General features: G+C 44.9%; 1 long non-coding RNA gene across 1 annotated transcript in view; it reads left to right on the top strand.

The window, feature by feature from the left end:
• LOC126101075 (uncharacterized) overlaps positions 1 to 22,412 on the top strand; it is a 146,049-nt gene extending 123,637 nt beyond the window's left edge. The window contains exon 3 of the long non-coding RNA XR_007522253.1: positions 22,321 to 22,412. This is a non-coding gene — a long non-coding RNA (uncharacterized LOC126101075). The remainder of the gene's footprint in view (positions 1 to 22,320) is intronic.
• Positions 22,413 to 23,327: the final 915 nt, after the last annotated feature.

The following is a 23,327-nucleotide window of genomic DNA, read 5'->3' as shown; positions in this document are numbered from 1 at the left end:
GTTTAAATTTCTTAACTTCTGGTGGTGATGGTGTTTCCAGACCATGCTCACAGCCTTACTTTCCGGCCCGTAATAATGCACCACGTTTCGTCTACTGCAGCAACGATTTGCTGTAGAAATCCATTTCCCTCGCGATGATAACGGACCAGATGTTCACGAGGGATACCCATCCGTTGCTCCTTATGCTGCGCTGACAATGTTTGCGGGATCCATCTTGGGCACACTTTCCGAAAATTTAACCTGTCATATAAGATGGAGTACAATGAACCATGACTGATATGTAAAATATTGGTGATTTTGTCGAACGTGATTCGTCTGTTTTTCATCACTGTACCCTCAACGACTTCCAAATTGTCCTCACTAGTTGATTTCGATGGCCTGCCCGATCTTTCTTCGTCACATGGACAAGTTCTTCCATGTTTGAAGCGCGCTAGCCTTTCGTAGATCTTGCTTCGCGATAAACAGCTGTCATCATACTGCGCTTGCATGCGACAAGTAATTTCCGCAGGTTAAATACCTCCGGCAAACAAAAAGCGTATCACTGCTCTCGCTTCCTTCTTGGTGTAGGTCGACAATGGAGCTGCCATACTTTGCGGTTTGCTACAAACAACGACTAACATGAGAATAGGAGTGACATATTTTATATAATTGTTGCAGACGACAATTCTTCAGCCCTGGATACTAGCGGTGTTACCACGCTCTATGGCGGGAAATAACAGAAGTTCCTTTACTTTTTAACTTGCTCTCGTACTTCAGTTATTTTACCACTTTTCGGATTCAGACTCACAGACTCTACAGAGAGTAAGTTGTGGACGATATATTTAATACCACTATAATCACAATTTAGCCTGAGGCAGTGTTATCCATTCAACGACTGAGCCACAGATATTTTCTAAAGTAGTAAAGGATTATGTCTCATTATGACCATACTTATTTATTACTTCTGCGGATGATCTTGTCTGCAAAAGTTCATCGTTTTCTCGTGCGAAAACCGTACTTGCCAATCCAGTGTAACGTTCCTAAGACGGCTCATCACAATAAATGTCGGAATCCATAGTGTGTGTTGTGCTGCTGGAATGTCTCATAGTTTCAGTGATAATTTCTTTTGTTTGCTTTGCAAAATTTGCATGAATCTGCCTTCTACAGGCAAAATAGGTTACCCATGCAAATCTTTTTAGGAATGTCAATTAATATAACTATAGACAATAGTCAAATACTTAGTAATCCTGTCACTGCACTTTCAAAAGCGAAAGATACTAAACAGCAAACGGAACCAGAAGCTACACTGACTATTACATAAAAGAAAGCTAATGACTGTATTGTAAATAAAAGCAATTTAACCTACTAGAAAACAAATATTCCAGTATTCCCACAACCCAGACCAGATATCAGATCAGTTCATCCGCCGTCGTGGCATTACTGTACACTTAGTTTGTGTTCTGCAATCAGAATTAGTAAATGAATCATTTATCATCAGTGCATTTTGCTATAACAGACAAAGTCCTGTTTAATCTAAAATACTATGCAAAAGTGCTACTTTACAACAAAAAGATATTACCAACGCATAATCTACGTTTTTCGTCACAGCTTCGTTTAGTAACAGCGAGTGCATTATGGAGATGCTCCTCTAAGTCCTGTGACTGACGTTACACGAGAGGTGATGTGCATCATAGAGAAATAGGGGAGAGAGTATCAGTGAAATGATACAGGATTTGGGGTGAACATCATTAAAACAAAGGCGCCTTTCGCTGCGGAAGAATCTTCTCACAAAATTTCTGCCACTAACTTTCTTCTCAGAATGCGAAAATATTTTGTTGATGCCGACCAACGTAGGGAGAAACGATCACGATAATAAAATAAGGGAAATCAGGGATCGCACGGAAAGATATAGGTGTTCGTTTTTTACGCTCGCTGTTCGTGATGGGAATAATAGAGAATTATTGTGAAGGTGGTTCGATGATGCCCCTGCCAAATACTTGAGTGTGATTTGCAGAGTATCCATGTAGATGTAGATGTGGCAGAAAGTGCCGACCAGCCAAACAGATTGATTTCCTCCGGATGAAAGAATATGTGCAGCAATGCTTACGTGCATTATACTCTGAAAATACTAACCTATTAGGGAAATATTGACTGTAGAAATGGACGAAAGGGTAGAGGATCCCGTCCCAATACCGCACTGCTCTCGACAGGGATGTGAGATCGCCAACATCCGTTCGTGGGATCGACCCTAAATATGAATGGCCCATTTCGTTAGTGAATCGGAAGGACTGCATGCCTGAAACGTGCACTGGTAACTTGCGATATAATTCTGTTAAACTCGCCGCGTTTTCGTGTATCCGAGAACGACTGCGACCAGTCAATCTATTCCAAATAATGCTTTGTTCATCATAACCTAAATCATATGTAATAGAAGTAAATTCTGATGCAATATAACACACACTTTCGGCCGCTACAGGTAACTGCTTTACATTATACGCCTATGAATCCTTTGACTTACGATGTACGTTTTACTGTGCGCTGTGTGCCAGAAAACGAAATTACCAACAATAATACACTACCGAAACCTTATCATGCTTAGCACATAGTGTATGCACTATAACATATTTGTCCTTGTAAATTTGTCCTTGTAATTTGTTCGAATATAGCCTTAATGTCACAAATAGCGAAGGAAACTCACATCACTTCATATTAATTACAATCTGAAAGTAACTGTAAATGCCCCTGATGACGGCAGCATGCTGCCTAAACGCGTCGTCTAATAAAATATTAGTAACAAGTGACTGTTGCAGTATATATTATAAATACAGATTCCTTTTTTCTAAACGAGCCGTCTCTTTACGGAATCATCTCAGTTCCTCCTTAATCCTCAAACTGCATCATCCCAAATAAGAAATTCATTCTCTGTGCAGCACATCCGCCATCCAGACTCCTCACGCTGCCCTGACACTATACTGTCGCTCTCTGGCGCACTACAGTTCGCAACTCCTTCGCTCGGCCGAGCTCTGGTAGCCAAAGAGTACGTATCACACATGTGTTCGGCATGCAAAGATGCTCAAAGTGGTAAACATTCCAAATAAACAGTCAAATACGCGGAACGAACTGACATTTCTCACGATATATAAAGCTTTCATCAAATTTTCCCCTAATACGTACAACTTCGAGATTGAAAGTTTCTACATAATCCTGAATATTGACTATCCGTCCCGGGAGAGCCTGTATGCCCACTCGATGGTTCGGAGTATGTTTCCTGCAGGGCCAAAGCTTCTCACTACACGATAACATTAAACTGAAAATTCATGAACTTTGAATTCGATTGCAAGAATGTGTTGCAAAATCTGATAGCCAGAAAGTAACTTGAAATTGCTTATCTGGTTTCCTGTCAGTTCAGACATCCTTAATGGCAAGAATTACTGTCTAAATTCAACACTCTACATCATCAAGCTTTTAAACTAATAAATTGGTCCTGGAAAAACACAGTGTTCCTTTTTTTTTGTTATTTAACTGTGGCTTACCTGTTGCATAATGGAAACACAGTGACACTAGTGTTGCCTCGAAAGCGAGTCGAATATAACTCGTAAAACGTACTATGGCATAGACTTTGGATGCGGACAACGACTTCGGATGAATTATAATATCAAATGCAATTAGTTTTCTGATTAGAAAATCATATATTTAATTGTTTTACTTTTGCCTCGCAAACATTAATACACAAAGTTAGAGTTCTTGAGTGGACAAAATTAGTACTCTTTAAGTTCAAAATAGATCTTTTTGCAAATACAACTTATAAAAATGACGTTAAATACTAACCAGTTATTACTACTCCATATTGAAACGGAAAATTATGCATGGCTGTTCATCTTTTCCTGTACTCAAGTCTCTGGATGTCTGCACCGAGAATGCGCAACTACAGGCTGTGTCAATAATGTACAAAATCTGAAATCAGTTGCTCTCACTCTCCGTCTTCAGGCCACGAGTGGCCTACAGGGACCATCCGACCGCCGTGTCATCCTCAAAGGAAGATGCGGATAGGAGGGGTGTGGGGTCAGCATACCGCTCTCCCGCTCGTTATGATGGTATTCTTGACCGAAGCCGCTACTATTCGGTCGAGTAGCTCCTCAACTGGCATCCCGAGGCTGAGTGCACCCCGAAAAATGGCAACAGCCTATGGCGGCCTGGATGGTCACCCATCCAAGTGCCGACCATGCCCGACATCGCTTACCTTTGGTGATCTCACGGAAATCGGTGTATCCACTGTCTCTGGCCAGATCATCCGCTCTCAAAACTCCGCCATCTCACTCCCCACATCCACCACTGCTGCCGGCGCACCTCCTACTGCGCAACGCTACGCGCTGTTAACAGCCAACTGCCCAACACTACAATAGTCAACAACAATGCAAGCCAGCGACAGACTGCGCACAGCACAGCCAGTGATTTTCATACACAGCGCTACGTGGCGTTACCAATAAAAAAACCTATACAGCCTTCTTACACCATCAAGTCCCCTGTTCATCTCACGATTAACAATGTGCATCATCTCGCGCGCATCTTGCAAGGTAGAAATGGTCCAAGCAAGCTTCCAGGCGACACAGCATCTCTGATGACACTGCACACTTATAATTTCAAACAGTACAAAATCGCTTACGAAGTTCATTAAAGCAAATTACTAGAGAAATGCCTATGAAATTATCTACTGCCCTCTATCAGCCTCAACCACGGATGTGTTGGACCACCACCGGTTAGAACACAACCATCGTGACTACACTTAAGGGATGGCGTGGGAGTGAGGAAGGTCCTAGGAAGGTAGCAGCGGCAGGTGGCGCTGGGTCAACAGGTAGGCGAGCGCGGTCGGCCGTTGCTCGGCCACTGCGGGGCGCCCCGCGCCGCCACGCCTACACGGCCGCGCTATGTCCGCGCTCCAGCCGTCGCGCTACAAATTTATCCGACGCTGCCGAGCAGTGCTGTCGCCGCGACAAGGTGAGACGGGTCGCGCTGCCGGCCCGGCTCAGTTTTACCGACGCACATTTGCATAGCGGGAACGCGCTCCCGCGTCACCCCGCGATTTATGCGCGTAATTACTTCCTCTTACTGTGAATGTAATAGTACAATATTTGAATAATAAATTGAATTTATCGCGTAATATATTTCCGACGCGACAAACTCTCGCGGCCGTCTCGTGCGCGCACCTCCTCGGCCCCGAGGAGGTCGGCGGTAAGAGTTCTACGCGCGCGGACCCGAAACGAGTTAATATGGATGGCTCCGGTTTCGGAAAGGCTGGGAGGCTGTGTGTGTGCAGCGACGGCGCGCGGCGCTAGCGTGATGACTTGTGGCCCGGCTGCGGCCTGGCGTTGTTGCTCTCCGGCCGCGTGGCGATTAATTCCTGAGCGCGACGGGCGCGCGTGGGCGTCCCGCGTCCTCAGGGCGCGACGGCTCAATCCCCGCCGGCCCACGCGGCGTTGCGTCCGAGGCGGCCCGGCTGAACCCCGCTCCACGCCGTCGCGTCGACACCTCGGAACTGGAACCAGTGTACCCACACTGTGCAGACGCGTCTCCCACATGTGGTGCCAGCACTGCGTAAATTCAAATGGCTCTGAGCACTATGGGACTTAACTGCTGAGGTCATCAGCACACCAGAACTTAGAACTACTTAAACCTGACTAACCTAAGGACATCACACACATCCATGCCCGAGGCAGGATTCGAACCTGCGACCGTAGCGGTCGCGCGTTTCCAGACTGTAGCGCCTAGAACCGCTCGGCCACTCCGGCCAGCTACACCGATCTTTGGTCCTTCCAATGCTGCAACATGACTATCACAGCCCGCCAGGTTCGCCGTGCGGTCTAACGCACGGCTTTACGGGCGGGAAGGAGCGCCTGGTCCCCGGCACCAATCCGTCCTGCGGATTTCCGTTGAGGTCCGGTGAACCGGCCAGTCTGTGGGTGGTTTTTAGGCAGTTTTCCATCTGCATCGGCGAATACGGGCTGGTTCCCATTATTCTGCCCCAGTTACACTATGTCGGCGGATGCTGCGCAGACAAGTTCTCCACGTACGCGTACACAACCATTGCTCTACCACGCAAATGCAGGGGTTACACTCGTCTGGTGTGAGACGTTCCCTGGGGGCCTCACCGGGGCCGAAGCGCACAATAACTCTAGGTTCGGTGTGGGGCGGCGGAGGGGTGAAGTGGACTGCGGTAGTCGTCGTGGGGTTGTGGACCACTGCGGCTGCGGTGGTGACGGAGCCTCTCCGTCGTTTCTAGGTCCCCGGTTAACATACAATACAATACAATGACTGTCACAGCGCCTACAAAATTGTACTTCTAATCAGGGTAGGGTTGTGCCTTCTGAATAATATGGCTGTGTAGGAAAAACAAGAAAATATTCCACTGCTCAGCCCATGTGCGCATCCTGGACGACATTATCTTACAGGACCGTTGCTAGACAGGCCGTGCACAACCGACAAGACGTTTTTTCAAAATACACTGAAGAACCAAAGAAACTGGTATAGGCAAGCGAGTTCAAATACAGAGATACTAAACAGGCAGAATACAAATGGTTCAAATGGCTCCAAGCACTATGGGACATAACATCTGAGGTTCAAAAAATGGTTCAAATGGTTCTGAGCACTATGGAACTTGACTTCTGAGGTCATCAGTCCCCTAGAACTTAGAACTACTTAAACCTAACTAACCTAAGGACATCACACATATCCATGGCCGAGGCAGGAATCGAACCTGCCACCGTAGCGGTCGCGCGGTTCCAGACTGTAGCGCCCAGAACCGCTCGGTAACATCTGAGGTAATCAGTCCCCTGGAGTTAGAACTACTTAAACCTAACTAACCTAAGAACATCACACACATCCATGCTCGAGGCAGGATTCGAACCTGCGACCGTAGCAGCAGCGCGGTTCAGGACTAAAGCGCCAGGAACCGTTCCCGGCTAGGCAGAATACGGCGCTGCGATGGGCAACGCGTTTGTAAGTCAACAAGTGCCTTGTGCAGTTGTTAGGTCGGTTATAGCTGCTACCGTGGCAGGTTATCAAGATTTAAGATTTATAGTCGGCGAACGAGTGATGGGACACAGCACCTTCGAGGCAGCAATGAAGCGGGGATTTTCCCGTACGACCACTTCACAAGCGGTCCGCTCCTGGTAGCTGAGTGGTCAGCGCGACAGAATGTCAGTCCTAAGGGCACGGGTTCGATTCCCGGGTGAGTTGGAGATTTTCTCCGGTCAGGGACTGGGTGTTGTGTTGTCCTAATAATCATCATTTCAACCCCATCGACGCGCAAGTCGCCGAAGTGGCGTCAACTCGAAAGACTTGCACCCGGCGAACGGTCTACCTCACGGGAAGCCCCAGTGACACGACTTCACAAGCGTACCGAGAAAGCTGGTCATTGTGGACGAGAGGTTCTAGGCGCTTCAGTCCGGAACCGCGCGACTGCTACGGTCGCAGGTTCGAATCCTGCCTCGGGCGTGGATGTGTGTGATGTCCTTAGGTTAGTTAGGTTTAAGTAGTTCTAAGTTCTAGGGGTCTGGTGACTTCAGAGGTTAAGTCCCATAGTGCTCAGAGCCATTTGAACCATTCTCGTACTGTGAACGTCAGGAATCCGGTGAAACTTGAAATCTCCGACATCACTGCGGCTGGAAAAAGATCCTGCACTAACTGGACCAACGACAGCTGAATAGAATCGTTCAGCGTGACAGAAAATCAACTCTTCCGCAAATTGCTGCCGATTTCAATGCTAGACCATCAACAAATGTTAGCGTGCGAACAATTCAACGAAACATAATCGATATGGGCTTTCGGAGTCGAAGGCGCCCGCATCTCGTGGTCGTGCGGTAGCGTTCTCGCTTCCCACGCCCGGGTTCCCGGGTTCGATTCCCGGCGGGGTCAGGGATTTTCTCTGCCTCGTGATGGCTGGGTGTTGTGTGCTGTCCTTAGGTTAGTTAGGTTTAAGTAGTTCTAAGTTCTAGGGGACTGATGACCGTAGAAGTCCCATAGTGCTCAGAGCCATTTGAGCGGAGTCGAAGGCCCACTCGTTTACCCTTGATGACTGTACGACACAAAGCTTTACGCCTCGACTGGGCTCGCCGACATCGACATTGGACTGTTGATGATTGGAAACATGTTGCCTGGTAGAATGAGTCTCGTTTCATATTGTATCTAGTGGATGGACGTGTACGAGTAAGGAGACAACCCCATGAATTAATGGACCCTGCATGTCAGCAGGGGACTGTTCAGGATGGTGGGGGCTCTGTAATAATGTGCGGCGTCCGTAGTTGGAGTGATATGCGACCCGTGGTACGTCTAGATACGCCTCTGACGGGTGACACGTACGTAAGCAACCTGTCTGATGACCTGCATCCATTCATATCCACTGTGCATTCCGACAGACTTGGGCAATTCCTGTAGGATAATGCGAAACCCTACATGTCCAGAATTGCTACAGTGTGCCTCCAGGAACACTACGAGTATAAACACTTCCGCTGGCCACCAAACTCCCTAGACATGAACATTATTGAGCATATCTGAGATGCTGTGCAACTTTTAGTTCAGAAGAGATCTCCACCCTCTCGTACTCTTACTGATTTATGGACAGCGCTCCAGGATTCATGATGTCAATTCCCTCGAGCACTACTTCAGCAATGTACCTTTATGGCGTTAGAATGAAGACTTTCACGACTGTATGACATTGCTGCTGGTAAACTTTTCGCGATATAAAGTTGTGGTCCACGAAGCTCTTCTGTTCCTAGTGTTTTGTTATGATGCAGATCGATGGAATTTTGGAACATATGGTTTTTCGAAAGGTAACGCACTCGGACAGATTCATACGTAAGAACTCTAATCACCATTCACGGCAAAAGAGAAGCGTCATTAAAAGTCTTGCAGACAGAGCCAAAAGGATTTGTGTGCCTGAATACCTGAACGCCAAATTAAAATATGTAAGGCAGGCTTTCGAAAGAAATAGCTACTCGGGGAAAGAAGTAAACAGAACGCTACGACCAAATAACGGAAGGCCAAAAGACAAGTATGAAAAACAACGATGGAAGAATACAGTTTCTCTCCCTTTTAATAAAAAAAAGGAACAGGTCACTTGGGAAAGATTTTGCAGAAACATGACAGTAGACCGGTTTTTAGACCAACGAATGAAAATAGGTCAAGCACTCCAGTCTGTGAAGGACAAACGCCCTCTTTTATCAGCTTGTGGCGTATATAAAATCCGTGTACGTATGGCAAAGTTTATATTGGGAAGAGAAGCATGAATACACGTCTAAGGAAACACAAACGTTTTTGCCGACTAGGGAAAACAGCCAGGAAGTCACGAAGTGAAATTTTCTGAAACAAAAATTTTATCTTCGACGACGGCTATTTAGAGAAGCCAATGGAAAATTGTAAACATAGGGCTAATTTTAATAGGAAAGAAGAGACTTACCGCCATATGGACAATAGCTCTGGTGAATAGCTGAGCAGCTTCTTGCATTTGACAAGACGATAACCGATAGTTAAGTTTTCTCTTTGCCAAGGATCATCTCTGCTTATCACGTGTAACTCCTTCCACTCCCCCATTTTCTTCAGTACGTATGTTGCTCTCAGACTTCCGACCCCTTAGTCGGCAACCAGCGCAGTTCTGTACGAAACGTCAGGAGAAGAAGAGTTTCGTGGACCCCGACCTTATACTCAGAAATGCTTACCAGTAGCACTGTAGCTTTATCATACAAAAATTATAATTGTGGTCTATTCGCCATTACAATTTTACACCGGTAGTTTACCACACATTTTGGGCCCAAAAAGGCAAAACGATTCATTTAGTCCCATCTTACCTTACACTATCAGATCAAAAGTATCCGGACACAAATAGTTGATATTAATATGGGTTGTGTCCATCCTTAGTCCCTACAACGGCTTGAACTCTGCTAGGTACTCTTTCAGTGAGGGATATGAATATCTGTGGTGGAATAGCAACCTATTCTTCCTCAAGAGCCGAAACGAAAGAAGGTGTGAAGCTAGGAGCTAGGGTCTGGAGCGAATTCGACGTTATAACGCATCCCAAAGGTTTCGCATAGTGTTCAGATAGGGGCCTTGGACAGGCCAGATTATTTCAGAAACTTTATTGCCCAAAAACCATCGCCTCACAGATGCTGCTCTGTGGCGGGGCGTACTGTCATACTGATGCAGTCATCGTCTCCGAACTGTTCCTCTACTGAACGCTGTGCACACTGGTGTAGTGTGTGTTCATATCTTTCCGCATTTAGCGTTCTCTGAAGTGCATTAAGGAAACCATACCCCAATCATGTCAAACGCCCCCAACGCATAACACATTCTCCTCCTGGACACAACACATTATGGCAGGTAACTTTCTTCAGACTTTCCACTAACCTAAACCCTTCCATGTAATTGTCGCGCGGTATAGCGTGGTTTATCGCTCCAAATCACTCGTCTCCAGTGATTCACTGTTCTTTGGCGTTGTTCTTTACACCACCTCCAACGTCGCGTAGCAGTGACTACAGAAACGAGTCGCTTACGAGCAGCTGCTCAGCCATTGAACCCCTTTATTTTTAACTCATTGTGGTAACTGGACTGCTGGCAGTACTGTGCAGCTCACAAGTGATTCTTTCCGCAGATTCTGTGCGATATTTCATAGTCATTCTCCGCAGTGCTCGACGGTGTTGACTGTCAGCATATGAGGTCTGCCTGGTTTGGGCCTATCTGTGATTGTTCCTTCTCGTTTCCGCTTCACAACCACATCACATCACCAATAGTCGACCTGCGCACCTTTAGAAGAGCTGAAATATCACTGATGGATATGTTGCTCACGTGGTATCCAATAACTCCACCCCGGATGGTTATGATCATATAGTGTATGTCGATTTATCCACTAAAACAAAAAGAGTTAGTGACACTTTTCATTTGCATTGTACCTCGAACAAAATTAGGCGCGTTACACTGAGTCATATACAGACCCATGAAAAACGTTCACGTAATATCACAATGAGTGCCTTTCGTATGTCCACAAACTACGGAAGAAATGAAAATTGAAACATTCGCACTTATGGAGGCAGTAAAACTTATAGTCTTCCCAAAAGCAGGCCGCTGTGGCCGAGCGGTTCTAGGCGCTTGAGTGCTGAACCACGCGGCTGCTACGGTCGCAAGTTCGAAGCCTGCCTCGGGCCTGGATGTGTGTGATGTCCATAGATTAGTTAGGTTCAAGTAGTTCTAAATCTAGGGGACTGATGACCTCAGATATTTAGTCCCATAGTGGTTAGAGCCATTTCAACCATCTTCCCCAAAATCGCCATAGCAATAATAACTATCGACTTCCATACTGTTCTTGGCTCAATCAGTTACAGGAATTGGAACAAAATAACAAATAAATATATTCTGGAACTGACAGATCACTATCATTAAGTGCAGTGATCAAATAATAGAATTCGGTTGGATCAAATATTCTCGCACTAAATAAAATCAGCAGAAAGACTAGCAAAAGAAGCTGTTAGGAGCCTATGACACATGGGCATAAATCAACCATACCCACCATACCTCCTGAAAATAAAACAACGAGCGATTCTCTCGTCGCTGAAAGAATGGAACAAAAGTTGAAAAACAAGAGGTAGAAACTATGCAAGTTTACAGCTGTCCGTGTCAAGACAACCATGCTGTGCAAAGTCCAGAAAATCGAGAAAAACAAGTTTCCAATGAAAGACTGCGTCTCAGTCACATTTCCTTCCACGCTTGATTACTTAAAATCGGTATTTTGGACACAGCCTACTGCCAATAGGGAGACACAACTCACATGCGATTCTGTAAATGACATTCTGTTTCAGTGCAAGTTCTTTCAGAAAAGTAGAATCAATTTTTTAAAGGAGTTCGTGAGTCTTGGTCACTGCCTGTTGCTTTCCGCTACCTCAGTTTTTGGGGATACAACCAGGAGTGCATATGTCACCGTAGCCCTGCTTATAGCATAAGAAGGCACAAAAATGTAAGAGAAATGATTGACGTTGAAAGCAATGAAATACCTGAATTAAAAGTCTTGAGGCAACAAGTGTATAGCCATAAATTTATATCTGGTGTTATAATTGTATGTCTCCAACAACATTGAAACGATCGTGTGGCATTGTTGGCCGGGAGGCCCCATCCCCTAAAATGTATATACGAAGTTAGTAAAATGTTACTTTGATATTTTTGAAACCCATTTCATTCGTGATGATATTTACGTATGCTAACAGCCAATAACAAACAAATAAATAAACTCATATATGCCACGTTTTGTACACCAGGAAAGTAAATATGCAGAGAATCCCATACAAGTCTGGAATTTACAGGAACTATGTTAAATTTAATGCTACAGAAATGTGTCAGGCAGAAGTTGGATGTTTTCTTTTTTGCGTTTGTAGGGCTGGAAATTGGGAGTGTTAGTAGTGACATTTTTTGTTGTGAAGGATAAGGGATGTTCTAAATTTATATGTTATGCATGAAACTCGCTTAAGCCTCTGACTGTAGCATGAAATGTATAAAATGACGCTAGCTCAGCTTCAGTCATGCTTGCTTTCCCATATTTGTTGGCACATGTTCAGCTACATGCTGCATTTAGGCTTATCATGAGGCCATTAATATGATAAAACGCGTAGTACCGATAAGCATTGGAAAATAAATGTGACTAAATGTGAGAAAGTGTTGTTTTGTAAAAGTCTATTGCCTACCTAAATTTCTTCCATCCAGTTGAGATTATTGTGTTTTTTTATTTATTTTCAATTGATTTCGAAGCAAGCACGGCTTATATTGAGGCGCTTTAGTGACTGTGATTTGGCACTGCAAGTACGTTACATCCTGTTAATGTACCCCAGCATCCTTTAGTGATGTAACTACAAGGCTCACGGACTTTAGACTCACCGCTACCATACTAGAGGAGACTAAGAGTTCATTAACGGATAATACTTGTAGCGGTAAATCACATCGATCACAGTCCTCAAGAGGCGGAAGTTGAAGCCTTAGCTGCTTCGAAATTGACTTCAAGTAAATCAAAACAACAGGAACACATCCGAATGGGAGAACTATTCACCATAAGGATTCTTTCACCTTCTGTACTTACGCTAGCGAAAATCACATGAATGAAACATTCTAAAAGGTTGTAGTGGTCAATATCATTAAGAAACCAACTACGGCATATCTTACCATCAGAATAGTGAGAATAATGTTTCTGAGCAAGACAAATTCAGTCATATGACTCTTTTGTAGATCCGCGTAAATCATGGTGAACACTTTATCAAATTCAGGTATTCCTGAGGTGTTTTGCGCCCGTTTAAATACAGCTCCGCCCGGAAGCTTGCAACATTCTCCAGAGAAACTATCGCCTCCGGGATTATATATACGTTATGTTTACACCAACATCGACCGAGAATGGATTGTGGAATACACTTCTGGGCGGCACCCCGTCCTAAATGCAGCAACAACTGCACCAAGTCACTGCGCCCAGTGTATTTTTATACCGCATTTTATTGTCATACCTACAAAAGACTTATATCACTGGATTTATCTTCGTATAGATACGGTACTCTGGACGAAATAAAAAAAGGTACCATGATACCAGTTTATAAAAAGGGAATGTGATCGTTGAATTTTTTTAGAATGTTACTTTATGATTTTCGTAGCATTCGCAGGTATTTTTCGAAGCGTTCGCAGGTACGGCTTTTGAAACCAAACAATGCTTGTCTGTGCCAATTTCTTTTCACATCAAAATTAAGAATTCTTGCTGATGCAAAAGGTAGGCTGGCCTTTCTGTATAGGGGGACTAGTGAGGATAGTCTCCTTATTTGTCCTCTATATTATCCACATGCCCACTTCTCAACTTAGCGACGAACTCCATCTGTTCAAATGCATCTGGACACCACTATATAACACACACAAGATGTTCTAAATTAGCACGAGACCGCGAGATGTCACTAGAGCAGGACCCAGCACTATAAAAGGAAGCAGGGAATACTGTGTTGCCAGTAAAGATGAAGTAACAGCAGAATGCGTCTTTCAGGAGAGTACAATGACGTTGAACGTGGAACTATCACTGGATTATGATTGGTCTGTGGGGCGCTCAACTCCGTGGTCATCTTCGTCCAATCTTTACTCAGTCCAATCCAGCGACTTTGAAGAATGATGGTGAAATGATGAGGATAACACAAACACCCAGTCCCGAGGCAGAGAAAATCCCCAACACGGCCGGGAATCGAACCCGGGACGACGTGATCCAGAGGCAGTAGACCATGAGCTGCGGACACTAGTCATTTGATGACACCTGAGAAACATGTCCATCAGGGGCACTTCAACTCTTCTAAAGCTGCCCAAGTGTATTGTTGAAATTGTGTTTATGACACGGATGCGCGAATTAACAACCAAACCTAAACGAAAAGCAGGTAGCCCTCATTTACTGACAAATAGGCACTGTCGAGCAATGCGGATGATACTCTGAGGCAATCCGACGGAAAGGTTTGAGTTAGGCGAATTCCTGGCGAACCTGCCATCGTGGGAAGTGCCAACAGTGAAGCACCGAGGAGGTGGTGTTTCTTTATGGGAGCGTTTTTCGCCGTTAGGGTATGGTCCCATTATTAAGCTTAAGAAAAGGATAAATGAGGAATGACATGAACACAATTTACAGCAATGGGTTCTATGAACAGTAGACAAACTGTTCGGAGACCATGAGTGTATGTAACAGCTTGACAATGCACCCTGTGAGAAGGGGGCATCTGTGAAACGATGGTTTGTGGACAAGGATGTTGTTTGAATGGGCCTCCCTGCTCAGAATATGACCCAGTGAAAGACTTTCGGGATGAGTTAGGACTTCGAATCCGTTCCAGACCCCAGAGTCCATCATTACTACCTTTTCTGGTATCGGCTATGGACGAAGAATGGGCTGTCATTCTTCTACAGATTCAGAAACGTCGTTAAAAATTTCTCCAAATTTCTCCATCAGAGCTGAAGACTTTGTGAAGGCTAAGGGTACGCACAGCTCACATTAAAGTCCGTAATAGGTGTTCAATTATCTTTGATCACGTAATGTAGGCGAGTAATGGAGGAAAGAGGGATTAGGGCTTAGCGTCCCATCGGCTACGACTCAGACACTGCTGCTGAGTTGTTGGTGCTCAGCACGGTGAGTATTAGAGTTAAAATACCGGGAATGTCCGTTCCAAGAAGAATCAGGGAAGATTTGTCTTCTTCCCACACATTTCTCTCGAAATGGCTATGAAGGAAAAATCAGAGAAATACCAGCTCATGCTTAGGTTTATTTACAGTCCTCCTTCCTAAGTACCATTCGCGAATGGAACAGTAAACGGAGCGAAAGGTACGGTCAAACTTTAGGGAGACATGTCTTATGTATGTAGATAATTTTGTTTGGAGATGGGACCTCGAACACTTTATTTTTATGTTAGAACTCATTTTCTACTATGTGATCAGATTATAAATTACGTAAGTGGTGCCAGCAGTCCACAAGCAACCGCCGAAGCTAGGCATCCTTAAGATTTTTCTGTGAATGCTTGAGCCGTCGTTTTCTTTCAGCCAAGCTCAACAGATGAATCTACAGTGCTTATTCAGAGAATACTCCGCCAATCTACTAGAAGCTGTGTCTTCATCAGTGCGACGAAACGTGTTCTTCATATCATTCGCTTATTTCAGTGATAATGGAAATCGACTTCTACATAACAGAATCTACGAAAGACTGCGATAGAAAAACAATGGACTAGCTATTTGGCGTACACTTCCTCTGGACCTAGACCGACGAAACTTTCAATTGTAGAGTCGTGCGAACGCTTTTGCGCGTCGAACCCCAGTAAAAGATGCAGAGAGCAGTTTCCTTTTTCTGTATGCCAGGAGTTTGACCTGACAGTCTGGTCATCGTGTTTTGTCACGTTATGAGTAATACTGCTTGTATGCACCGTCCTAGGAATTATGCACTTCAGCATCCACTTCGTTTGTGTCTGACCAGACGTATAAACATAAAATTCAGGGAATGAAAATTAGAGTCTTATAATGCCCCATCAGTTGTGATGTCATTTCAGACAACGAACAACACCGGGTGGTTCAGAAATGGGGAAGGAAATAGGACGTCTTGTTTTCTAAGGTACCCTCCCGGTATTGGCCTTAGCCACAAAAGTCAACCCGTATGACGGGACGAGGAACGTGAAGCCTGTTGCTCACAAACAAAACTTCAACGCCTTAAACATGTACACCTCTACTGTGAGAATCACTATCAGGTAAGTGGCAAAACGGCACTTGTTATCAGTGCAGTTGGGGTGGGGTGGACGTGGGGAGGTCTTCACCCGGTTGCTGACCATAAAATTATGCATTAATGTCTTAAAAGATGTCGGATACTGTTCATGATGAGACGGATGACGACAAAGTTCGGCGACAACTGCTGTTTGCTCCCCTTTTTCATTCTCCCTCAAACACGACATAGCCACTACGCTCTACTTACTGTAAAATGTGAGACACCCAAATCGCAAGCCACTGAAGTACCATAAAGTCGGAAGTCTCACCCACACTGTGAGTCACATCACATTGCACTACATCGGGAGCCGTGTACACATTACTGACCTTTCATTGTTCATTAGTGCGCTATGGAGGTGTCCAAATATGCTGCCAAACGAAGAATTTTCCTAGTTGTCGCTACGGTGACAGCTGTAACTTTCACAGTTGCCTTAAATGCTCTCTTATCATACGAAAAATCGAAGCTCTGGTGCCCGTAAACCTTGCTCTGATCGACTCACTACTTTCGTGTTCCTGCTAACTCCATCCCTCTGCGTACAGTCTATAGAGATTGATCGGTGGCATTATATTTCACCTTATGATTTAGGTAAAGTATGACATCCACAAGTTTGGTGTATGATAAGACAAAAGAATATCCATTACTAACGAAACAGAACTTCGACACGGAAGGTTGAACAGTTCCATTGTTTCTGTCCCTCATGGCACTGTAACACAAAGGGTCCCTTGAATGCCAGGTAGCTGGTCACGAATGGACACTGAGAAGTCGATGACCGCCGAAGCGCAGAGGAAGGCCGTCGCGGCGGAGAGAGCCGTGTGCGTGCACGCACGCGTGTTGCTGTGCGTGTCGTGACGTGACGTCAGGTGCGTGCGGAACGCCGCCTCCCCCGCGCATTCCACTGACCGCCGGAGGCACGCCCCATCTCGACGGCCCGTGTCCTGCGGCTGCGAATGAAAACTGCTAGCCCACCAGCATTCCGCACTGATGATTCATCCTTTCCCCAAGAGCTGCCCATTCTCCCTTAACACCTTTAGTAATACCGCCATGTCAGAACTTAAAATCCTCGTACATGTTTTGCTGTGCCCTCATAACTTCTGGAGAATCTAAAGTACTCTGCCTGAGATAGGAGGAAATGATATGAAACTTCACGTGTTGAGAGGGTATGTGATATTATTTAAGTGACTACAAATTCGACTCATTTTTACGAAGAACTTTGCAGTAGGCGCCCACTTCTCAACATGTCATTGCACCCCTTCCGGCTCGCAGGTATGCGCCGATTAGACTGGAAAGGATGCCATAAGGCGACCGTGTCCTCTCGTGAGGAAAGCTGGCCCCCCAACTGTTGTAACTGGTCTTTGTTATTTTGAAAACGGGCACTGGCACGGAGGTGACGTCCAAGCTGGTCCCACACATCCTCTATCGGGGGCATATCTGGAGATCTTGCTGATCACACGAGTACCTCAGCATAACATAGACAGTTTATGGAGACACGAACTGTGTGTGGACGATGATAATGATGATGATGTTTGATTTGTGGGGTTGTCAACTGAGCGGTCATCAGCGCCCATACAAATTCCCAACCTGTGCTCAGTCCAATCTCACCACTTTAATGGATGATGGTGAAATGATGAGGACAACACAAACACCCAGCTATCTCGAGGCAGGTGAAAATCCCTGACCCCGCTGGGAATCGAACCCGGGACCCCGTGCTCGGGAAGCGAGAATGCGACCGCGAGACCACGAGCTGCGGACATGTGTGGACGAGCACAGCCAGTTGATAAACAGCATCACGGTACTGCTGCATTAGAGGTAACACAAGATTTGTATCTATAAATGATATAAAATCATAATTCGAGTCCTCGATCATTATCATAGTCAATACAGTTGCTCATCTTGATGCCTTTTTACATTCTCCTTAAAGAAAATATCACGGAGGATGTCCATGACTTACTACGAAGCCCTGACGCCATACCTGGTGGCTCCCCACCCTACGACGCCAGCATAACCCCGTTGTAGCTCTCCAGAACACTGGAAGAATGGGACCGCTGTCCAGGTGGCCGTCATACTCGCCGACGTTGGTCATCCATAGTAGAGCAGAACCGCGATTCGTCGTTGAACACAGTGCGTTGTGATTCATCAACAGTCGATTCCTTCCGGTCACGGAACCAAATCCAGCCGTTTCTGTTGTTGTGTTAGCTACAGCCTACACGTGAAACGGTAATGCCCTAGCCTTCTGCTGTTGGTCTCCTATCAATGGTGCGGAACGACAAAGAGTGTTGTAGGGACTCCATTACTTGTTCTCGAATAGCAGGCATAGATGTGAAGGGGTTATGATGTCCTTGGTGCTCCGAAAGGCAGTCCCTCCTTGTGGTGGTCAGATACGGTCTATCGGAGCCTTGACGACGAGCATGCCCTTCACGCTGCCATGCAGTCCAACATCGGGCCACTGTCACGTTCGAATTCGCCACATCTCTGGATATAGCAGGATTAGACCAGCCACCAAATTGAGACTCACGGTGAGGCCTCTTTCAAACGGTCAGGCATTCTACATCTACATCTACATTTATACTTCGCAAGCGACCCAACGGTGTGTGGCTGAGGGCATTTTACGTGCCACTGTCATTACCTCCGTTTCCTGTTCCAGTCGCGAGTGGTTCGCGGGAAGAACGACTGCCGGAAAGGCGTGCTCGAATCTCTCTAATTTTACATTCTTGATCTCCTCGGGAGGTATAAGCAGGGGGAAGCAATATATTCGATACCTCATCCAGAAACACACCCTCTCGAAACATGGGCAGCAAGCTACACCGCGATGCAGAGCGCCTCTCTTGCAGAGTCTGCCACTTGAGTTTGCTAAACATCTCCGTAACACTATCACGCTTACCAAATAACCCTGTGACGAAACGCGCCGCTCTTCTTCGGATCTTCTCTATCTCCTCTGTCAACCCGACCTGGTACGGATCCCACACTGATGAGCAATACTCAAGCATAGGTCGAAAGAGTGTTTTGTAAGCCACCTCCTTTGTTGATGGACTACATTTTCTAAGGACTCTCCCAATGAATCTCAACCTGGCACCACCTTACCAACAATTAATTTTATATTATCATTCCACTTCAAATCGTTCCGTACGCATACTCCCAGATATTTTACAGAAGTAACTGCTACCAGGGTTTGTTCTGCTATCATATAATCATATAATAAAGAATCCTTCTTTCTATGTATTCGCAATGCATTACATTTGTCTATGTTAAGGGTCAGTTGCACTTCCCTGCACCAAGTGCCTAGCCGCTGCATATCTTCCTGCATTTCGCAGCAATTTCCTAATGCTGCAACTTCTCTGTATACTACAGCATCATCCGCGGAAAGCCGCATGGAACGTCCGACACTATCTACTAGGTCATTTATATATATTGTGAAAAGTAATGGTCCCATAACACTCCCCTGTGGCACGCCTGAGGCCACTCTAACGTCTGTAGACGTCTTCCCATTGAGAACAACATGCTGTGTTCTGTTTGCTAAAAACTCTTCAATACAGCCACACAGCTGGTCTGATATTCCGTAGGCTCTTACTTTATCAGGCGACAGTGCGGAACTGTATCGACCGCCTTCCGGAAGTCAAGGAAAATGGCATCTACCTGGGAGCCTGTATCTAATATCTTCTGGGTCTCATGAACAAATAAAGCAAGTTGGGTCTCACACGATCGCTGTTACCAGAATCGATGTTGATTCCTACAGAGTAGATTCTGGGTTTCCAGAAATGACATGATACGCGAGCAAAAAACATGTTCTAAAATTCTAGAACAGATCGATGTCATAGACATAGGGCTATAGTTTTGCGCATCTTCTCGACGACCCTTCTTGAAAACGGGAACTGCCTGTGATATTTTCCAATCATTTTGAACCTTCCGTTCCTCTAGAGACTTGCGGGACACGGCTGTTAGAAGGGGTCAAGTTCTTTCGCATACTCTGTGTAGAATCGAACTGGTAGCCCGTTAGGTCCAGTGGACTTTCCTCTGTTGAGTGATTTCAGTCTGTTTTCTGTTCCTTGGACACTTATTTCGATGTCAGTCATTTTTTCGTTTGTGCGAGGATTTAGAGAAGGAACTGCATTGATGACGCTGTCTTACATGGCTACTAAGCATTTACGTTGTGAGGGATCCTCTTGTACCTGGAACCCGAGTTTGTAATATATTTCATGAAAAATGATATGAAATGGCTATCATACATAGAAGAGATTATATCTTTGACATCACTGAACCAAAGATGTTGCCTGAGTGGCAGAATCGATTGTACGTGGGGGCGCACGGTGTGCAGTACCAGTTGCCGTTGCACTCTGTGAAAGGTAGGCTGTAAGACTTTAAAGCTAGTGGCCAGCTATGGGAATTTAGCTGTTGTCCTATGGGCACAGCATAATACAGTTTTGCAAGGTAATGAAATTTTGTATATATGGTTTTAAGTACGCAGCAACGCAATGTGAATCTTACTAATTTAACACTATTGACTCTTGAATGAAGGAACCAAGTATTTGTCATCATAGTTAATGTATAGGTTGATTAGGTATGCCCGATTTGTAATATTTTGTGTGTTTTGTAATCTTGGTACAGACAAGCTAAATTCTGGAATCTATATTGGTAAACGATGTTAGACTGCTCAACAAGACATCACACAGTAAATTTGGATAACACAAGTTATTTTTTAAATAAACGTTACAACGTGTCCTTCAAGGATCACTCAATATGTGACACTGTTTATGCCTCCTCATATACCCTGCCACGCCAGTTAAGAATAGCAATGTAGTGTGTTGCCCGTTGCATCTGTCACAGAGAAATGTAACTCTAATTATTTACATAACCACCGGTGGTGGTGGTGGTGGTGGTGGTGGTGGTGTGTGTTTGTGTGTGTGTGTGTGTGTGTGTGTGTGTGTGTGTGTGTGTGTGTGTGTATGAGTGTGTGTGTTTGTGTGTGTGCAAGGCTACAGTGCCACCCGAAGGGAGTGTTGTGGGTGCTCTACATTTTCCTTTAGGCAGTGTATAAACAAGGATGAGTACGTTCTGTTCCAACAATCTGTGAATATTTTAGCAATCTGTAACTCAAAATCATTGTGCTGGCAGTCCCCAACGCAGACATTGTGCTTATGTGTATTCCCAATGTTTAGTTTGAAGACTGCAACAAGAATATGGCCTGGAAACAGAGTACCCGAGAAGACTGTTTCTACCGTGATGTCGATTAGTAGACTACAGATACCAACTAAAATGTATAATAACTGGAGATTAACTGTTACTACTACTACTACTACTTCGCCTACTGCTGCAAATAATAATAATAATAACAGCTAGAGTAACAATATAATAATACTTCTTGGCAACGGAGTTCTCGTAGAGGTATTTCGATCATAGAATTTTTGACAATGTGGGGACTGCAACCAAAAAAATAAAAGAAGATCAACGGTACTGACATATTACCTACACCCACTAACGACAACGACATATCACCGAAACATACACAGGTGGAAAAAATTAGAATTTTCTAAAAATATCTATTTGCCTAGACACAAATAATGAGATTTCGTAGAGAAATGTCAGCTCAAGATGATAGTTTCTGTAATAGTGTATTACTTGATTTCTTTGCGTGATTTTCTGTACTTTTGCTGACGTTTAATGGTGGTTTATGGTTGTTTCTCCGAATCATATTTACGTTTTATTCATAGGATTTGAAGAAGCAAAGCAAATGATTTAATGTAAATACGATTCGATGAAACAGTCTTTGACCACCGAGAAACAGAGCAGAATTTGCCCGGTAAGTAGAACATAACCACCATCTGTGTTACGTTAATTTTAAGAAAATCTGCCTGATCATAGACGTACAGACCTCCGAAACGTTTCCTGTAAAGACATCCTGTTTCGGAACATTTGCAGTACATTTCTTTGTAATATCCTTTTGTAATAATGTACAGTGTCTCTCAAAATGTACGCTACAACAGCAATTTGTGACAGCACCAGAACTAATTCATATATTTGCACCATGTTTCGCTTATGTAACAGACAACCTCAAGAAGTTTTGTTTGTATGTGTTCCAGGTTGTCGTGAGTGAAGCATAATGATAACGCTTGAAGAAGAGGCTCAGTGTGTGGAATGGTTCACTCAGATCAAATCGGACAAATAGATTCAAAGGGAACTTCGAGACATGGTATCGGAAACACCCACCGTCGCAGACGTCGATACGCCGGTGTTACAGAAGTTTTATACAGACAGGAAGCGTTGATGTGAAGCATACTGGACGACATGGAACAAGTGAACCCGAAACAGGACGGATACGGTAGGCTTTTCAACGTTCTCCGCGGAAGTCGGTTCAGACACCGTCGCAGGAGCAGCAAATCCGTGGAGCGACAGTGCATCGGGTCCTTCGGCAACGTGTGCAGATGTATCCATGGCAACTGCAGTTGTTGCAAGCACTGAAACCTGACTGCGAGCCGCAACGTATTCTGTTCGCCGTGGACGTTCTTTACCGTTTAGAGACAGAAGGATGGATATTTTCTAAACAAGCTAGAATTTTCTGGCGCAGAAACGTTTCACTTGTGTGGTAAGGTAAACAAACACAATATTTGCATTTGGGGCACAACCAATCCGTATACTGTGAGAGAAGAAGCACGTTGCCGCCCGAAAGTGAATGTGTTGTTTGATGGTTAATGGCACTGTGGAACGTCTTTTTTTTTAAAAAAATAATTCTATTACTCTGATATACTGGAGCTGTTTGCATTACCACAACTGACTGGCTGCCAAGTTACAGTCGTTTTACAACAAGATGGTGCACCACCACTTTGGGCTCAGACAGTGCAAAATGTTCTAGAACACCTGTTTCCAGATCGCTGGATGGGCAGGGGTGGTCCAATTCCCTGGCCTCCTAGGTCACCTGACCTCACACCGATAGGCTTCTTTGAATAGGGCTGTATTAAGGATAGTGTCTATGCATAATTGATATAAAGAACCGAATCGTGGCTGCCATTGCCGCAGTTGGTGTCGATATGTTGTGCCGAGTGCGGACGGTGCTTGAATACAGACTGGATGCTGTGTGTGCCAGAAAAGG

Source organism: Schistocerca cancellata, chromosome 9 (assembly GCF_023864275.1).
Source record: "Schistocerca cancellata isolate TAMUIC-IGC-003103 chromosome 9, iqSchCanc2.1, whole genome shotgun sequence".
Classification (NCBI taxonomy): Eukaryota; Metazoa; Arthropoda; class Insecta; order Orthoptera; family Acrididae; genus Schistocerca; species Schistocerca cancellata.
This window is presented reverse-complemented; position numbering and strand designations above follow the sequence as displayed.